The following is an 8,639-nucleotide window of genomic DNA, read 5'->3' on the forward strand; positions in this document are numbered from 1 at the left end:
TCGGTCCCAGCTACCCGGTCTTTACCGGTTGTCGTTGTCATTGTTTACATAGGCCTCTTGTACCTTTCCCCCCAACCGGTAATTTTTACGCTCTAGTTTAGGATCTCTTAGGGGTTACTCCAGTGCCTTTGTTGATGCTGCCAGAACGATAGTCTAGCAAATTTCTAATAAGCGGCTGCATTCGGTTCTCTCTTCAGACACCCAGTTCGAATGGAGGCACATCTACATTTTGATTATGGTGATTATTATGGCGGAAGTGTTACACCCGATCTTGTTCTAAGAAGGGATGTATGTGTCCCCGATGGTATTGACCCCTACCGGTTTGTAGTTCTTACCAGGAGATGTATTCTTACCGGCTTCTTGACTATCTCCAACCGGTATTCTTTATGGTTTTGGTAGTATGATCTCATCGGGGTCATTAACTCAAGCTCCAGTTTAGATGTTGTCAGAAGATATCTAATTTTAATCATTGATTTTAGATATGAAAAAGTTTGATGACGATTGACATCAAAGAGGCAATCAATTGCGATTAAGGTGGCATGCTTAAAATGTACCTTGTTTGTGCGAAGTAATTTGGCTCCCTTAGCTAAGCCCTTGATCTCCTCAACCTTTATGAGCTGGTGAGATAAATAAAGGATGACCTGTTTATTTTTAACATATCAAACTCTTCCCATTTCTTGCTCTGCTGCTTACTATGGAAACACCAATTTTGTTGGAGGCAACCTGCCGTCAAATGACATTCCTAGGCAAAATCTCTAATAAGCGCTTGCAATCGGTTCTCTCCTCGAGTCACTCTTTGATTATGCATTGTGTTAAAAGAATTTTGGGGGAGGAATTCCTTAATGCATACCATAGATACAGAGCTAATGTAGAGATCTTGGCTTTCTTCCTAGCCATGCTGCTCTATATGGGGACTAGCAAGCAAAGGGCGAAGCTTCTTACCCAAATGGTGTTTGAGCATTGCTTTCTTGGGGAAATTGACGCAGTATTGGATAATGTTGATGGCAATCTCAAATTGCCCTTTCCCCAAAATTATTATATGAGTTTGGGAAATGGTGCGGAAAACGGTGATCGTAAGCTCTTTTGACTTCAATGTCTTGGAAGCCTCTTGGCCTACTATTACCAAAAATATTGAGTTCCTTTGCAAGATTGTCGATATACTGCACGACTTCACGGCTGCCTGGAGAAGCACCTATATCCAGGAGGAAGGGCTTTCGGGTAGACAAGACCTTGGTATTACGGCCAACAATGACATAGTTGAAGGCAACTCTTGGGGGCTTGGTCATGGAGAAGAGTGGATTCTAGATGATGACTGTCACCCCTGGGAGAAAGCGGAATCATTGGCCCATGCAGCTTGCGGGAATGATTGCCCAGTAATTTTGGATGTAGCTGCTGCTCCTGCTCCCGGTATCGAGGACCTAGACTCAAGTGCAGAAGAATCTTGATTTCCATGTTCATTTTCATACGATGTTTAGTTGATTGAAGGCCTTTTGTTCAACCGACATTTTTCTCCTCTGGTTGTTTTCTCCTAGATTTTTAGCATCTCGACCAGCATGGTTGGCTTTTTTGTATTTATTGTTGGAGCAATGGTAGGGGGTTTTCTTACTAGTTATTTCCCCCTACGGCTCTTTCTAAACCAGTTATGTATTTTTCAAGTTTTGATTAATACAAGGGTGGTGCCCCTTTGCAGTTATTAATCTATTAAAAAATAAAATTATATTATGTAAATACAAAACATGTTTATTATTTGTATTGATTTGTATTTCACATTTTGAACTAAATTAATGGTTTATGGCTGGGGAATTAGTAAAAAACATGTGTATAATAGAACAATAAATAAATTATTTTTAAGGATATACATTCAATTTCAATATTTTCAATTTAATCATTAAATATACTATTAATATAATTTTAATTCAATATATATATATATATATATATATATATATATATATATATATATATATCTGTGTGTGTGTTGTATGTATATACATACATATATATGCATATATGTTGGTAAACAGATTTGTCACTGCGGTCGTTTATCTAAAACTGACCTTGTTTGCCCGAAGAGCAGTGACAAACGTTCCAACAGTTGGAGAGATTGGAGTAAAACCACAATCTTCCTCTGCATTTGAGAGGGGCAACTCCCTCGTATGATAGGGGTATTTAGGAGTTTTGTGTGCTTTTAACCTGAAAGTACATAAAGGAGAAAACATAGAACTTAAACAAGATTAATAGCAGAAACCCTACTAGAATACATACGAATACCAAGTGGGATTCCATAAATGATAACAATTACAAAAGGGGTTACCACCAAATAGGTTAGTCATGCAATGATGATGAAAGAAGTACAATAAACCTCAACATATGAAGAGATAGGTTGTACTAGCACATGCAAGTCAAGATACCATGAAATGATGTGTTTCATCAATAGATCTCACCAATACATAAAGGGATTACTAATTCAACATACGAGAAATTAGTAACGATAACTCATGAATACATTCAAGACACAGGAACTCAATGCATTCTTCATTATTATTTTTGAAAATATACAAGTTCAAAAACCCCTTGGTACAAAGGTATCAACATCAAAAGTTCTCACTTAGTTTCTCTACCAAAATTCTGCAAAGTTTCCACCCCCCCCCCCCCCAACAAAAAAAAGTCTACCCATTTACAATGCAAAAGCCTTGTATATATAGGCTAGAGAGAATATCATAACTCCTTGAATAACCACCCGAGGTAACTACTTAGGATAACTAGCTAAGTCAACCGCATAGGATAACTACCTAAGTTATTACTTCTAGTAACTACATTTTAGAAACAAGTTAGGATTTACCTAGCTTTTACAAAAATAAAACCCAAATTCTAACTTGTGGTTACATAACTGACATAATCACTTTTACATAAGAACATCTTGAAACATAAAACTTTTGATAAAACTTTCAAGTTAGGATTGCAACAAGGTGCTTATCCAACTTCATCTTCTTCATTCACCAATTTTCTCACGAATTGAACCTTGACTCTTATACTTGATTCTGCACAAATGTTCAAGAGATGAACATAAGCCACATCATTTGTAGAACGAACTCGAGGAGGAGAGTTGTTGCATATACTATTAACCTTATATTGTTATGTGATATACGAGCACCGAGTAGACACATTCACACAACCATCATAGGTTTACATGACAATTTGATGATGAAGTTCAGAGTATCTTGAACATAGCTAGCATCACCGAGAGGGTTAACCATAGACGCATAATGGTCAATCACAGGCCTCATACAATAAGTAGAAATGATGTGTTGAAGTATGTGTGACTCTCGTTCATTAAACCCTTATGACCGCGTGCACATGTACAAGCAAACTTACAATGTTAAAATGCATTCCAAAGTGCTTCATTTAATCAAAGATTTTAAGAGCTTCTTTGCGCAATCCATTTGATGCATATCCTTATTGTCTTCATTTGTAATACAAACTTATGTGTTTGTGTATATGATCCGTCCTCTATAAAAAATGAATGTTGCATATATGTGAGCACGTCTTTGCGAGCAAAGCTCGATATAAAGATTGTTAACAAATGTATTTTTTGCATATCTTTCAATCATTACATTCCATCAAAGGACATCGTTTCAAGCCATTCTGTCAAAAAAACAAGGTATTATGTTGATAGCTTGATGTTTTGCTTGCACTTTAACTCTTTGCCTTGTCTAAGCTTCCACATTCTTCGTCTCACTGCTTCCACACAATACAGTTCAAAAACACATATTTCTATCAAACATTTCACGTGCATTGTCTATGCCTACACATTCTGCAGTTCTACAAACAGTTCACGACATTGTCTTTGCTCCCATGATTTGCAGTTTGCAAACACGACATGTGTATTGTCTACCAGAGCAGCTACAACTACAACATCTGACGAAATTCCTCTATCCTTTATGCTTTGATAAATGTCCATACCATTGTTCTAAAGCTTCCATTTTGTGCAAGCAGGAAGGATGGCGACATTAACTTGTAACAGGAAGGATGCTAGCGAAGTTTGTGGAATTTGGCTTTATACCCGCCACTTGCATTTGCTTAAAAGCTTCAAAATATTTTTCAACAAAACATTGTGTGCTTATCCTACAATCGTTGCATTACATGAGATGACATCTCTTTGAAACATTTTGTCAAACAGTTCGAATGCACTATCTATACCTCCATATTTTGCATAAGTCGCGAGGGGTCTTAAAGTCATTTTCAACACACAAATTTGGGCACATCCTACAATCATTTCATTCTAGGAGATGACATCTATAAGGCATTCTGTCTTAGATTTCATGTGCTTCATCTATGCTTTCACAATTTGAATGCACGTAACTATGTGGGTAGTTATGAGATCACGTCTCATCGAGGCATCCTTTCTAGCATTTCACGTGCCTTGATAGCGGCTCCCATAGTTTGCATATATGTCCATCGTGCGCTTAAACCTGCAATCAAGCTTGTTTGGAAGCTTCTAAATCCATTTCGATAGACCAATTTCCATCTTATAATCACCTTATTCCATGAGTCGACATTTCTTTGAGATGGTCCATCAAACAATTCAATTGTAATGTCAATGATTTCAGTTTTCACGGACACAACGGGGCAAATTAAACTTGAACATCTGATGTAGTATGTCATGATGGATGTTTCGACTTTGTTCTAAAGATCTCATTGTCGGCACAACCAAGGAATACTAGTGAAAGTTTGTAGCATTCAATTTAACACCTACCATTTGCGTTTGCTTAGGAGTTTCTAAAGCCCTTTCAATAATCATTCTATGTCAATCCTGCAATCATTGTACTCCATGTGCCCATTTTTATGCATGCATGTTTATCAAATCTCACACAGATTTGTCAAAGCTCCCATCTTAATGCTAGCAAGGAGAATTTTGGGCATTGTTGTGTATATTTATTTTATGTTGTCAATTGTATTTTGCTAAAACTTTCTATTCCTCTTTGAATAAACTGATTTTGTGAACACTCTTTTGATCATTGCATTTCATGAGATGAGATTTCTTCGAGACGCATTAACAAACTATTCATGCAGCCATGTTAAGCTTCTAGATTTTCACACATTTTAACAATAGCATTTCCAACTATATTATCTTATAAAAGTCTCAGATTGTTTGTGCTTTGATGAATGCTTATACCTTGTTCCAAGTTTGCTATCTCTCCAAACTGCAAGTAAGACACTCTTCCGTTACTATATTCCATGAGATGAAATTTCTTAGAGCATTAGATGATAGTTACATTCATATATAATTGTGTGATTATTTTTTTCTTACTATCCCCACTGCCCTTCATTTACTATTCTTCGTATAGGCTTATCCCTTGAGCATCTTTTATTCATTTTGTGAAAAAGGTTAAGGATGCTCCAAAACGGAGCATTTCTAACCTTTTTATGTAACTCATAAAGCGAGCCCACACAAGGTTAGAAAATAAGGTTAGAGATGCTCCATTTTGGAGCAATCCTAACCTTTCCTTTTTGAGGTTATAAATTTGGGTTAGGAATGTTTGAAAATGGAGCATTCCTAACCATTTTCTCTCAAAGGGTTATGATTTTGACTCTTCGAGTTCCATTGACCACGAAGTGGGAGAAAGGGGAAATGAAACTAATGGTATTTTTAAATAAATTTCCCCCCCAAATGATCTCAATAAGAAATATGTAGAAACCTCATATAAACTATTAAATTTATTTTTTTTGAAAAATAATTTAAATTTTTCCCATTAAAATTTAATACCCGAGTTTAGGAAAAACGGCCATAACTTTTCAATGGTAAGGAGTTAGGTTCTGAACTTTGAAGCACATGTTGATGGTAGGGAAATGAGAAAAAATCATCATTTATTCCTCATGGTGATACCTAGGATGAGGGATTTTAATTATTTGCGAGCAAGGGACATCAAAATTTGAAAGTTTAAAATATAGCAAACTGTGAACTGGGTTCAGGGAAAAATTGGTCATGTGATATAAAATGATGCTTAGGACATGTTCACAAAATTGTTTCCCTCAATTCTTTGTAATTTATAAAACTCATCCATTTTTCACATTTTGACTGACAACGACCTTGGATCACATGCTCACTTGTTACACATAGACACATATTTGGGCCTTGATTCAACATTGGGACCAATTTGAAGTTCAAATTTTGGGTGTGTGTGTGTGTGTGTGTGTATATATATATATCTGTGTGTATGTGTATGTATATATATGTGTGTGTGTATGTGTGTGTGTATGTGTGTGTGTGTATGTGTATGTGTATATATGTGTGTACGTGTATATATATATATATATATATATATATATATATATATATATGTATGTATGTATGTATGTATGTATGTATGTATGTATGTATGTATGTATATAAACATATATATGTATATATGTATATACATATATACATATACATACATACATATATATATACATACATATATACATATATACATATATATGTATATATGTATTTATATATGTATGTATACATACATACATACATACATACATACATATACGTGTGTGTGTATGTGTACATACATATACATATATATATAAATACACACACACACACACACACACACACACACATATACATGTATACATATGTATATATGTATGTAAATATATATACATGTATGTACATACACACACACATACTCTCATATGCATATATTTTACTAAGAAAAATAACATTTCAAATTTTGAGTAAATATGAATCTTCTTTTGTAAAGATCAAATTAGATCTACTTTAATGACTATTGTTAAATAATATAAATAACAAATAAAAAAATGTGATTTGTATTATCATTTAAAAAGATCTAAAAAAATAATTATAGATATAGCAGGCTCTTAGATCGCACTCTTCTTTCATATAATTCCGATAGCTATACCAGATAGATAGCGGCAATTTCACCTTCATTTGGACTTCGTACATTCAGAGCAGCCTTTCGAGCTTCATTTGGACTTAGTACACTGAGCGGTCTTTTCTCCTTCATTTGGAATTGAAACCATGATCGGTTATTGAATTTTGTTTGCGCAAGACAGAAAATTGTCCAACATATCACATATATCCTCTAGCATCAATTCTTTCCTTGAGAATCATATATATTATTATGTAAACGGGTAATGTGACGCTGTAAAAGGGTTTTTCACGGATATTGCAAGGGTTCCGGTAGAGGCAGTAGCAGACCTCCATGGATTGAAGAAGGCTTTGAATCCTGCCCATACTCCCTTACGAAGGGAAAACAACAATCCATAGGTATTATCAAAGACCGCATTACTATCATCCAAACCCTTACACTGCAAATTCGTCGATTCTGAGACCGAAGAAGACAATAATAACAAAGCTCTTTTGAAGCTGGAAAAATTGAGTCTGGCACAATGAACTGACAGCAGATTGGCACAGACTTCATGCTTACCGCGATTTGGTTCATTGCTCATTGTTAGTGCACCAAAATTTACATTGGAGGGCAACGATTATAGTTTGGAAGCAAGGCGATCCTTTCTGAAACATATTGAATGAGCATTGGTGACAAAACATTCATACTCCGGTGGTTGGATCAGACAGACCTGGGCATTGAAGAACCTATCGATTTGGGTGTTATAACATTGCATGATCCTTGAGAATAACTATTCACAGTAGGGCCAAACTTTGGTGGGGTTCGATTGGGCACTGAGAAGACCTCAATATGATGGATATTGCTTGATTCTTCATCATTTCAATAAAGTGATTCAAACCAGGTGAAGACGCTATCATTTGGTTTGGAGATCGGCATTTGGGAGGAAGTTTTCAGACTGTTAGTAGCAGATAACTTTGTCATACTCAGACTTGTTTGTGATAGCAGCAAAGGATGACACCTGCCAATCATCTTGAGGTTCATTGTTAGTAAAAGTTTGCTTGCATTGTCATCGCTATAGTTGGGGTAACATCAAATCAGTCCATACATTGGTCTTTTGACAACATAACATAGTGATCGGATAATACAGTGATCGAACATGGCTGATAGAGGACATTTGGGTTCATGGGCGGATGTGGGCTGGGAAGACCCGCCTCATGTTCCGCAGTGGGTCTACACGAAAGGAAGATGGAAGGACATGGCGATACAGGTAAACCAGAGCAAAAATAACAAGGTTTTTCAACCAGCTTCAAAATACTTTCAAAGCTTCTTTGGGAACAGATGCAGTGTGGCATGGAGGCAGAATAACAATGGAAGGAGATTCACTCAAGGGCGTTTTAATAATGGTGCAAATCATGGGAATTCTAAGAAGCAATTCAAGGGCTTTTCAAGGAAATGGTCTTTGGATCTGGGCAATCAGGGAACGCTTGCTAGGGTTGTTGGCTTGGCAAATAAGGAGACTATGGCTAGGGTTTCTGTTTCTTCACAGGATGTGGGAAATAAGGTAAATGTGAACCTCAAGGAGGCTAGTCCGGAAAAGGTAAGTAAGATACCTTCTAATCCTATTCTGCCCGAGGTTTCTTCATCGTAGGTTTGGGCTCCTATCCCTTGTATCGATCTTTTAGGTTCCTATGTCGATAAGAAAGTGAATTGTTTGCATACGAATGTTAGTTTTGGGGAAATTTGGGGTGATCAAATTAGTTTGTTAAAGCTTTA

Source organism: Cryptomeria japonica, chromosome 7 (genome assembly GCF_030272615.1).
Source record: "Cryptomeria japonica chromosome 7, Sugi_1.0, whole genome shotgun sequence".
Classification (NCBI taxonomy): domain Eukaryota; kingdom Viridiplantae; phylum Streptophyta; class Pinopsida; order Cupressales; family Cupressaceae; genus Cryptomeria; species Cryptomeria japonica.